This window comes from Leptidea sinapis, chromosome 3 (genome assembly GCF_905404315.1).
Source record: "Leptidea sinapis chromosome 3, ilLepSina1.1, whole genome shotgun sequence".
Classification (NCBI taxonomy): domain Eukaryota; kingdom Metazoa; phylum Arthropoda; class Insecta; order Lepidoptera; family Pieridae; genus Leptidea; species Leptidea sinapis.
The window spans coordinates 7,512,798-7,525,589 of NC_066267.1; the positions used below are offsets into that span (position 1 = coordinate 7,512,798).

General features: G+C 33.2%; 1 protein-coding gene across 1 annotated transcript in view; it reads right to left on the reverse strand.

Annotated features, from left to right (window-relative positions):
• Window positions 1–12,474, reverse strand: part of LOC126979417 (beta-3 adrenergic receptor-like) — a 167,191-nt gene extending 154,717 nt beyond the window's left edge. Inside the window, exon 1 of the mRNA XM_050828712.1 lies at window positions 12,339–12,474. The gene's annotated coding sequence lies outside the window, so the exon portion shown is untranslated. The remainder of the gene's footprint in view (window positions 1–12,338) is intronic.
• Between the last annotated feature and the right edge of the window lie 318 nt (window positions 12,475–12,792).

A 12,792-nucleotide genomic window follows, 5' to 3' on the forward strand; every position in this document is an offset into this window, starting at 1 on the left:
TATATGCGTCTTACAATTTAGCAACTTATCATGTCGGGCACACACTCCAAAGTAGGTATAGATTTTATAAAAATCTATTGTATTTTATGTCTTTTCCAAGTTGGTGCAATTTATTTTGAGCTGATTTAACGTTAACTATAAAGTGGTGCAACTGACCCTAAAAAGAGTTATATTTTAAAGTGAAACTTTTATTACATCGTCTCAAACTTTTTCGTCTGTGTGTTGCATGTCGCGTGACGGTCGGGCGGCGCCTATAGTTCGCAGCAGCTGACCGTGTAGTGTATAGACTATTACTCATTTGTGCCAGTGCTCCACGCTATTTTGTTTGTTTTTTAATATGTGTATATAATCTTAATAATTGTTAAGTAATATGTATGTCGTACTCTCCCTGATTAAAAATATTGATTGAAAGGTATTGGGAATCAGGCACCTTATGTAAACTGTATCTATATATACATGAAAAAGAATTGAAAGTATTGAAAAGTATTCAAATTTCATCATTTTTCATCCTTTTCAATCAATATTTTTAACTAGGGCTAAGACACAGAGTTCAATAAAAATATTAGTTGGAGACTTACACCTTTATTCATAATGGTCTGCTAACTTAAAACAGCTGCTAAAGAGTGTTATTTCTCATTCTGACTTAGGTCAATAGAAGAAGACAGAGTGAGAATTAACAATGTTTTAAGTTAGCAGACTATTATGAATAAGGGGGTTAGTCTACTTTTATTCTTTCCCATTATCATTCCAATTTTCCAAGTATAAAATTAAGATTAATAAAACGATTTTCATACCCTTAATGAAATATTATTCCAAAAATATTTGGTTAAATGTCTATAATGTGAAAAAGGGTTTCACTTTTACCGTGGTTTCATAACACCACACAATCCTTTTTGTTTATATTTTGTTGTTATTTGTGCTTAAAAAATTGTTTTCTTAGTGTTTCAGTTTTAAAATAATGAAAGTCCTTTAAAACTTAATTACAAATTATGTATGAAATAAGAACTGAACTAAATTTACGCCGAACGAACGGGGTGTTTGTGGTAGCTGGATGATCTTCTCACCGGGAAATCTGATTTTTTTTATTTTTTTTTTTTATTAAAGTTCTTATATATTTTTTTATATAATAAATAGCTAATAAAATGCTCGCATAGTGCCTTTATTTTATATATATATATATGTGTGGATTGATGCATCATTTTAAGTGTGTAAATAAATGAAAATAAGAATCTGTAATACCATTCTCAAAAGAGCAACCTTACAGTTTCTTGTGCGTTCTTCTCTAAGGAAATATGCCTTCCGAACGAGCTGTAAGAAAAAAATTACATATTTCAAGTGTAATGCAATTTACATACCAAATAAAAATATTTTTGTTTGTTTGTTTGTTTGCCTGTAAGCGAGTTTACAGATTCAATTCGCATTTAACACAACACATAATAAACACTATAGCCTGAACGCGTTTAATAAAAGATTGTGACTTCAGTTGTTAAAAGTACGTCAATGGTACACGCCTATTATTTTTGAAAAATCTTTATTTCATCAATAAAATAAGCTGAAACTACAATAACTGTATATTTATAAGTGTAGTAAGAATTACGCGCGAATACGCTCGCAAATGTTATTGTGGCCAATTATGAGGTAACGCATCAGATATCAACGTTCATGGGATGCGGTTGTATTTATTGAGCCGTGACGTCATTAATGTTTCAGTTATACTTTTTGTTGAATATCTTTTTTAAACTCAACTTCTACCGCCGCACATTAGCAGGCATTACATTAATATATACGTCTTACAATTTAGCAACTTATCATGCCAGGAACACACTTCAAAGTAGGTATAGATTTTATAAAAATCTGTTGTATTCGATGTCTTTTCCAAATTTATTTTGTACGTGCTGTACTGAGAGAATAAAATTATACTTATTTATTTATTTTATGAAAATAAGGAACGAGACGAGCAGGACGCTCAGCTGATGGTAATTGATACGCCCCACCCAGTACAATGCAATGCCGCTCATGATTCTTGAAAAACCCAAAAATTCTAAGCGGCACTAGAATTCCGCTCGTCACCTTGAGACATAAGATGTTAAGTCTCATTTGCCCAGCAATTTCACTAGCTACGGCGCCCTTCAGACTGAAACATAGTAATGTTTGCACATTACTGCTTTACGGCAGAAATAGGCGCCATAATCTGGCCGGCTTCCAGTGCAAGGGAGCCCACTGGTAAAACAATTGCTTGAATCATTGTATAAACTACTTTATAGATGACCTGTCAGGCCCATGGATGATGCCTGACCAATTTTAATTTGTCAGTGTGTCGTTAGCCAGTTTAATATTCAAAATACTAGGGAGATATCAAGGAGACGTACACCTTCCTTAAGGGCCGGCAACGCTCCTGTGATTCCTCTGGTGTTGTGGTGGTGATTGTGGGTGGCGGTGATCAATTAACAACAGGTGAAACGTACACTCGTTTGTCCTCATATTCCATAAAAAAAAGAGCTTAAATGTAGTTCAGTGTTTTAAACTTGTCTATTTTGTAATTTTTCAGAGATTTGTTTTATAGTACGGGACGAGACGAGCAGGACATTAAGCTGATGGTAATTGATACGCCCTGCTCATAACAATGCAATGCTATTCAGGATTCTTGAAATACCCAAAAATTCTGAGCGATACTACAATTGCGCTCATCACCTTGAGACATAAGGTGGTCAGTCTCATTTGCCCAGTAATTTCACTAGCTACGGCGCCCTTCAGACCGAAACACAGCAATGCTTAAACATTACTGTTTCACGGCAGAAATAGGCGCCGTTGTGGTACCCATAATCTAGCCGGCATCCTGTGCAAAGGAGCCACCCACGGGTATTTTTTTAACTCTTTCAAATTGGTTTGTATTGCCTGGATAAAACAAATAATTCCATTTATATTTGTAATTCCTTTTCCTTAATCTCCATCACAGAATATTTATAAAACAGCAAGCTTCTTTTGGAATTTTGATTACAACTTTTGTTCTCAGACTTTTGTCATTAACAATTCGTTGAGTGCCTGCTCAAATGTCACTTAGGTAATAGCTTGAATGAGAGAGTCTTAATATACGATCTGTTAGGATTTTATGAGAGTTTCCCAACGATATTAACTGGTTCATTTTCATTTATATTTTTCTTGAGTCAATTTTAAGTAGGATTGTGCTCAAATTGTTAAAAATTTTGTCTATTTTTTTTCTTATTGCTAAAATTAATTAATGGATTCGATAATCGTTTATTAGACCTTCAATGCTTTTAACCCGTTAAATCGTATCGTTCTTAAAATTTACAAATAATTATGGTACAATGTAATTTGTTATTTTATAGCACAAGTTAGGGATATCTCATAAGTATTACAGATTGTCTATATTTCAAATAGTGTCAATTTCCTACTATGCCTATATTAGTGTTGAGCAGGTAAAGTAAATCCTGTTAATGGCGCCAAATTTCTCCAGTTAACAAATAAATGTGTGATCATTGCCTGTTAAACTTTTATTGTATATATTGGTTCAGTTTGGATGACAATGTATATTTATGAAAAGCATGAAATGGATTAACATCCAGGATTAGCGTCCCATAATGGACATCCCCATTGATCAACAGTTCAGCTACAATACTTCGCGTAGTTCGGTGCATTTAGTTAAGAAAGTTGGGTTAATTTATCACGACGACATTACTACTGCGCACAATGTTAGCTCCGCTTGGTCACAATACCTATAGTAATAGAACAGTACTTAATAAGATTTAGGCTCTCTAGTATGAAACTAGAGAGCCTAAATCGACGCACACATACACTCGATTTACACGGCCGCTAAGCATGCTTGGGGAGACAAAACTAATCTATTGAGTGCCACGCCGTACGACGCCGAGACTGGTCGCTGTGCGAGTTAAATTAGCTGCACCGCACCCGTCGTCCGTCTGCGCGCGCGTGCGCAATATTTTTATATGTACCAACCCTAGCAATCCGCCCAGACGTAGGTATAAATTACAAGGAGATCGCTGAGTTACACTACTGTTCTATTACTTGTGTTGTGGCTTGGCCATTGATTGGGATTGCTCCACAGTACAGACATTCTTAATGATTCCAAGTTTAACAAGTAATTCAAAACATATTTTCTTTTATCCAGTATGGCCTTAAAATAAATCGTCAGAATACAAAAATCGATCGAAGTCAAAACAATGCACCAGATACAGTTGAGATTGCTAATTGCGAGGTTGTACAGTCATACATATACTTAGGATCACTTGTCGCTAATACTGGTGGCTCGAAAGACGAAATTAAACGGCGAATTGCTTTTAACAGATATGCAATGCAGAAGTAGACGAGGATATGGCGGGACAGGAATATCACCAAAGCAACTATATGGTGCCGAAACATGGACAATCAAAGAACGAGAAAAACAAAGGATTGACGCACTAGAAATGTGGTGATGGAGACGAATGCTACGAGTATCTTGGACACAACGTCGCACAAACGTCTCGATATTTTCATCTATAGTTAGAGCGCGTAGATACTTCGGAAATGTTACGCGACGTGGAGAGCATGCCATAGAGAGACTTGTTGTTCAGGGAAGGATCAACGGCAGTAGGTCAAGAGGACGCTCCCCTATGCGCTGGACAAACTAGATCAAAGCCCCAACCAACACTCCCCTCAACATATGTGCCAGAGAAGCAACAGCCAGGGATAGCTGGCGTAGAAACGTTCCTCGTGACCACGACTGCTCTGTCAAGAGTAATCAGGCGATTCTTCGTCTATCTTCTAAGATAAAATCTTTCTTCTGAAAGATTTTTTTAAAGTTTGTAGCGTTAATAAAGGACAATCTAAGATAATAAATAAGTGCCGCGTACAAGCTTTAATAAAGTTCTAATAATCAACAATAGACTGTCCTTAAAATGTTTTTTTTTTTAATTAAATCTTCACAGATCCTAAGAGATAATATTTCCAAATATTATGGGTGAACAGTTTATAATACAGGTTGATACAGGTAAGTAAACATTTCATAAATGAAAATGACGCAGCACACATTGACACGACGCGAAGCCTTGAACTAGAAAATTGTTTCGCAGCATCAAGTGTTTGTCGCTTCACATTGGCTACAGTGTGTCAGATAACTTGCTATTGTATAAAACTTCTCACTAAAGTTCTGTTTCCCTTGAGAAATACAACTTCGCCATGACTCTGCCGTAGAAGTATTTCAATTTATTGAAACATACTTTAGTCACTAGCATTTAAAAAGTCAGCATATTAAGGAACTTCGTTCCTATGCGGTGTTCCACGACACCACACGGTTTTTTTTTTTTTTTCATTTTCTTTGGTAATATGTAATGAAATGTCATTGACTGAATTATTTATATTGCGAATATATTATTTGTTCTAAGTAAAATAAATTGGTTCCGGATAAGTAATCACCAACATATCATATCCAAAAACCTTCTCCGAAACACGCTGCATCTTATGGTATTAATATCTTATTCTGATCAGTAGATTTCGCAGTATAAGCTTAGGAAAAAACTGACTCTTCATTTATAGTATAGTTAGTTTTTTAACATTGCGACATTGTTTACTTAACTGTCGTAATACCAACAAACGCGCAAACCACTAACATCAGGCCGAGTGCTTAAAAAGGTTTCGCAGATAAATAATTATTAATGAATTAGTTTCATAGCCAATTAATCAGAATTACCTACATAATTTATATGAATTTAGTACGCTCTAAGTAATCCTGGGCTTTTTGAATTTTAAATGATTCAGTTTATCGAGATTTCTACAACAGTGCTGGAGTCCAACCCTAAAAGTTGAGGAAGTGTATAAATACACACAAAAGAAATAGAAATATATTTATGCACCATAGGCAGTGACAATAACATAACATATTGCAACAATAATTTTTATACGAGTAATGAAGCTACATCAGTTCGTAAAGGGGATATGACATTGGCAGAAGAAATGAAAAGAAACTCCCAGTCAATCTTTTAAATTATAGAATGAAATAAAATTTTATTTTCAGTTTTACATAATATGTTTTATAAAATTAAAGAATAAAAAAAGTAATAAACAAAAATTGAAAAAGGGTTTCTCCTCAGCTTAATGCTGTCACATATTACAGCGCTGGTTTTCTGGAGTACCCGAGAATTGTGTGGTGCTACTAACCCGAAAACACATATCTTTATACAATTACAGACATTCTATACAATAATATGTAAATAGGTAGGTACAAATTATAGATTGGCACAACAAACAAAGAAATAACAATACATATATCTTTAAAATAAATGAAAATCAAAATTAAGATCCGAACGACTCCTCTGTATTAAATATATAGTTTTACAATTTCTAACCGGTGGTGGCAAATCGTTCCAACATTTCGTGGCAGCGTAGCGGAAACTCCCACGAAAAGCAGTCGTTCTGAGCCTTGGAAAGGTTAATCGAACAGCAAATCTAATATGACGATTGGAAAATTATACTATAACAACTTAGCCTACTCAATACAATTTTAGGTGGCCTATGCAGAACCAGACAATTTTTATAATCTACTTCATTATAATAAACCTTCATGGTCAAATAAGTTTTAATATATTATATATCTTGAATTTGTTCTCAGTGAGCCCAAGTTTTTTATTCTATTGTCTTGGTATTCAATTTTACAAATTTGAATACCTAGTAAGGAGTCCTTTACATAATATAATCCAGCTAACCTACTAAATGGCACGTACAGTTTATTCTTTCTTATTGAATTGAATGAATTCAAATCACAATGTTTCTTGAATTCGCATTTTTTTTTTTTGTAACATACCTTATGTTCATATTATATATGTCATGTGAGGGTATTTATGATTGGAACAGACATAAACTGATGTTGCCTACTACTCGGCTAAGTCGAGTTAGTAAGTCTTTTGTGGGGCGATGTATATGCTTTTACAACAAGATCCCAGAAAATGTTCAAAAGAAAAGTATTACGTTATTCAAAAGAATTGTTAAAAAACGTTTGCGTGGTAAAGGTTACTATAACATAAATGACTTTCTTAATGATACCACAGATTGGGAATGGAGCGACCGCCCTCAGGCTATTAAATAATAAGTTTAATTGTACAATATTACTTTATAAACATATTTATTCAATGAAAAAAAAAAACAAAAAGCCCGCTGAGTTTGTTGCGCCCATTCTTCTCAGGTCTGAGGCATTCATTTTGGAATGGGTGGTAGTTTTTTGACTTTCAATAAGTGATGTCACATCCTATTTTGAATAAAAATATTTGAATTTAAATTTGAATTGGTAAATCTGGTATTTTATTGCAAATTGAATACTAACCCTTATCTCTATCACATGAGTTACCTGTTTTATTTACTCATGTGACTCTAGCTAACTTTATTTTTTTTCTTTTATTTGGGAAACATATAGTTTTAAACAAATATGACAATAAATATATGAAAACTAATGGACCTAGAGTTCTCCATTTTGTAACAGAAATAATAAATTGTCTAGTGCTCGAAAAAGCTAGCAACTAAAATACTTATTAGTAGACCGATTTACATAAACTAAAAATGAATATAACAAGTTTACATAATTTGCGGATACAATCGATTAACTTGTGAAGGGTTCCACATATTATTACACGAATGGATATAAATTGTTTTATGTACAAACAGTTAGTTTAAGATCATACTTTATATAAAATTTGCAGTTCGGCAGCATAATACAAAGAATAATGAAAACAAAGATTACAAAAATTTGCCGTAATGAATAGATATTATTTACAAAGTATGGATAGACTAATTTACACAAACATGAAGATGATCTAATGAATTTAATCACCACGAATGGAAAAATTCAATTTTTATGATAACAAAGTAAACGTTACACACGTGTGCAAAGGCTACTAATTATTTTCTGCTTGTTCTGTAGCGGATATTGCTTCCGTTGGAACAGTTGTTACCGGTACTCTATAGCTTTCAGTGCAATATATTTTTTTCCACTATTGTCCCTCTTATTTACTTATAATTATTGCAATCTTAAGTATCAACTGATAATTCCCGATTACCTAATACCTCGCTTGCTAAATGAGCTGCCCTTCATTGAGCTACAAAAATTAAATACTAAAAACATTAATTACAGACTAAAAGAGTATCTGTTACAAAAATTATAGCAGCTAAGAGAATTTGAACCTGCTAAGTCATATTTATAAGTTATATTTATTCGTTTTTATGTCTTTTAAAATATTTTCACTGTTGTTCATTTAATTTATAGCATAAGTTGTGAGTTGTGACGTATTATTAAGTGTTATTAGCATTAGTTGTTAACCGTTGTGGTTTTTTTCGATGCTAAGTTGACCTAGTTTTATATCGGTACTAGCTCCCCGACAGACGTTGTTCTGTAGATAGTAAAAAAACAACTGTTTTATATTTCAAAACATCAAAAATTATTTCGTAAATATGCTCCCTGTTGTAAGAATGAAATTGTTTCACAGCGGAACTGTCAAACCGTGCGTCACTAAATTCTCTCATAGAAAATATGTCCATACAAAACAAATATTGAAAATAAAAATATTTATGGGTCCCAAATCGAAATAAAAACTACCCTATCTCTCAAGTTGGACCAAACTGCACTCCATGAAGTAATCACCATTAAAATCCGTTCATTAGTTTAGGAGTCCATTGAGGACAAACATTGTGACACGAGATTTATATATATTAAGATATGTAATATGATAAAAAAAAAAGAATTCAACATCTTTGTACTTCATTACTTACTCATCATTCTGCATTTTTGGATCTAATCTATTGACGGTATGTGTGGATTGATGCATCTACTATATTGTACTTTATGTATGTACTCAACAACTCTAACTATGTTTTACTTATTAATTTACACTTGTTTGACTTGCTCGTGTAAGTTATTTAGTGAATGACGTTGGAGTATTTTTGTTGCATCTCTTTGTAATATATTGTAATTAAAATGATTTGTATGTATTTAATTGAACATAAGAACTTGTAATACCATCCTGTTTTGAAAAGAGCAACCTTAGAGTTTCTTGCTCGTTCTTCTCTTAGGAAATCTGCCTTACGAACGAGCTGTATAAAAAAATTACATATTTCAATTAGTGTACATCATGCAATTTACCTACCAAATAAAATATTTTTGATTTGATTGAAATCACCACAATTGTGTTTAATTGGCATTTACTTGGATCATTTATACGTCTACATAGATCAGACAGCTGTGGAAATGTTGAAAAAAATAGAGCTTAGAACTGTATTTTAGGCAATTCACGCACAGTAACACAAAGTGTCATACAAATCGCGAGTGTAAGACGTAGCTTGTCACGCACACTAAACTAATATTCTTGGCCTATTTTTATCGGTTGTCTAACAGCAAGAGACTCTATCTAGATATATAAATTATATAAGCGGCATATGCTAACTAACTAACTAACGAGAAGAAACTTTCGAAGTAGTAGAATCGCACTTCTTTCCAAGTGATATAATATAAATAAAATTTGTTTTTTTTTCCAAAATATAAATAATATTTTACAAAACAGTGAAGAGGACTATTAGTTTTTTTTTTCTGTCGCTGTCAGCGTTTAAAGCATTAAGTGCTTCCATTTAACAATTGTCGAATCTACGTCATTTATTTCGCACAAATGTTTATGTGGTATTATTAAATTTGTATTTTAATTCATACCTATCGTGTTGTTCGTTTGTTTTGTGTTTGATTATTCACTTTTAGAAAGAAAACAATACTTGCTATATCTTTTTCCATACAAACAATGTGGTAATGGCTGTTAAAAATAGTTCAAAGAGCTCTGTGCATTCCTAGGTGGGTTCACTTTTTTTTTTAGTATCGGTAACAATTCTAATCTCACAGCTTATCTTTTTGTAAATGTACGAACGTCTCCCTGTCAAACTAACAAACACATGAATGTGTGTATAATAAAAAATAAATAAGTTATCTCGTTTTTATTGAATAGAATGTGGTTTTGACATCGATAAACTTCCACATCTCAAGTAACTTCGTACCAACCGTAAGAAATAGTAGGAGGCGATGATTGATACTTCTTGTGTTGTCTTGTCATTCCAAATGATAGTTACTTTTGAGGATTTTTTTTTTATTTATTAACTTTTATAATCACTCCAGTAAGTCATTAAATTTGAGTATTTTGTATGAATATTTTTTCGTATTATTCTGAAGCTCCCCCCGTGGGGGGCTCCCCCCGTGGGGGGCTCCTTTACACAGGAAGCCGGCTAGATTATGGGAACCACAACGGCGCCTATTTCTGCCGTGAAGCAGTAATGTGTAAATTACTGTGTTTCGGTCTGTAGGGCGCCGTAGCTAGTGAAATTACTGGGCAAACGAGGCTTAACATCTTAAGTCTCAAGGTGATGAGCGCAATTGTAGTGCCGCTCAGAATTTTTGGGTTTTTTGAGAATCCTGAGCGGCACTGCATTGTAATGGGCATGTCGTATCAATGACCATCAGCTGAACGTCCTGCTCGTCTCGTCCCTTATTATCATAAAAAAAAGCTAGAAACAAAAATATATTTGTGAACCATAGGGAATACAATAAAATAACATATTGCAACAGTACTTGGTATATGTCATGAAGCTACATCAGTTCATAAAGGGGCTTTGAGATAGGGAGAAGAACTGATAAGAAACTCCCAGCACATCTTTTAAATCATACAACAACTTAGCTTACTTAATGTAATATTATACAATTTAAGTGGCCTATGCAGAACCAGACAAGAACCATACATCATTCACCTTCTATATAATATACTAAGGTACTAAAAGTGAGCTTTACATCGAGGTGGAAAAAATCAATAGTTTTTGAATACGATATTAAAAATTGTTATTATCAATGAAAATTGATGATTACTTTCATTATGATTGCTTTAATTTTTTTTATGAAAATACAATGAATATATAAATTACATTCAGCTGATGGTAATTGATACGCCCTGCCCATTACAATTCAGTGCCACGCAAGATTCCTGAAAAACTCCAAAAATTCTGAGCGGCACTACAACTGCGCCCGTCACCTTGAGACATAAGATGTTAATAATGTTAAGTCTCATTTGCCCAGTAATTTCACAAGCTACGGCACATTTTTGTAATTGATAGAATTTTATAAAATTGATGTCTTTATAAATTTGTATCTTGTTTATAGATAGTAATGTTTTTTTTTTCATGTAAAACGCTGTAACATATTTAAAATTTTATTAATACCTACGTTGATAAAATAATTTGTAATAAAAGCTACTTACTAAAATATTTTTAAGAAATTTTCATTTTTTTTTGGAATAGGAGGACAAACGAGTGTACGGGTCACCTGGTGTAAAGTGATCACCGCCGCCCATATTCTCTTGCAACACCAGAGGAATCACAAGAACGTTGCCGGTCTTTAAGGAAGGTGTACGCGCTTTTTTTGAAGGTACCCGTGTCGTATCGTCCCGGAAACACCGCACAAGGAAGCTCATTCCACAGCTTTGTAGTACGTGGAAGAAAGCTCCTTGAAAACCGCACTGTGGAGGACCGCCACACATCCAGAGTTTATTCTCTCAAAGTGATACTGCCATTAATTTTCTTAGGCTTACAGTCATTTGATTCAGTTTTAAGTCTATTTCTCTCCAATATATTTCTACATGAACAATTATCTATATTTACAAAACTATTGTCCTATAAATTTAAATATATATGGTTGAACCCTGATCACCGTAATCTGCCCTAGAAAATCTTTTTAGGAATTTTTGATTTAGGTTTATATTCGATTGACACCAATGAGTTGAACACAATTAATTAAATTAAATCTTATCAATACTCTAACTCTATCACTGATAATAAGCAAGGTTATTACACGTTTAATCTCAATAAGGCTTCAAGGGTGCTTTTGACAGGTTCTGTCTCAAGTTATAAGAACATGTACCAGACGATAGTTATATGCTGCTATTTTTTAGTTTTAAAGTCTTAAAATTAAGCTAAAAGAAAATTATTCCTCATATTAATTTATATAATAACGGGGTGATTACTAAATCTTTAAGAACATGAAGTCTCTCTCTGACGTATAATCTAAGAAAATGAATCTATGAATTAAATTATAAAATTTGAATGTTTTAAGTATTCAGCATGTAATAAATATCTATTAAATTGCATTAATTATTTTAAAAAATCGTCAGAAAACCGCGTATTTTTTTCTATTTATTATCTATACCTATCACATATGAACTTTTTTTTTTTTAAAGATCACCAATATCCAATAAAAAAGTACGAAATAGTTAAAATCAAATGTAATATATTAAAATTATGTTGAATTAAGTTTTTACCTTGAAAATCCAATGGGTGTTGTTGAGTAAAGTACCACAGAACACACTCAACGAAACTCTAAAGTTTTTACTACTGTATCGTAGGGCGGGCGGACACGACACGTCCTCCTCGCTAGACGGCCTTCGGGCAACTGAATTCTGAAACTGAAATGACAAGCTTTCAGTAATCGTAGTACGATTTATTAAGTTTTTGTAAACGCAATTAACAACATGAATTAAATTTCTTGGCAGCGAAGTGGACGGACTAATCACGAACGAATTCCTTTCAGCAACAAACGAGATAAGTTTGATTTTTAAGATGAAGTTGCTTGTAGTTTTATGACGAGGAGGAGTTGCGTTGAACAAATATAGCGAATGATTGTTTGAATTTAGCGTTGGAGACATTTTTTATGCTTAGAATTATTACTGTCCCCATTTGAGTTGTTATGGCATTTATGTATATAGATTTTTGTTT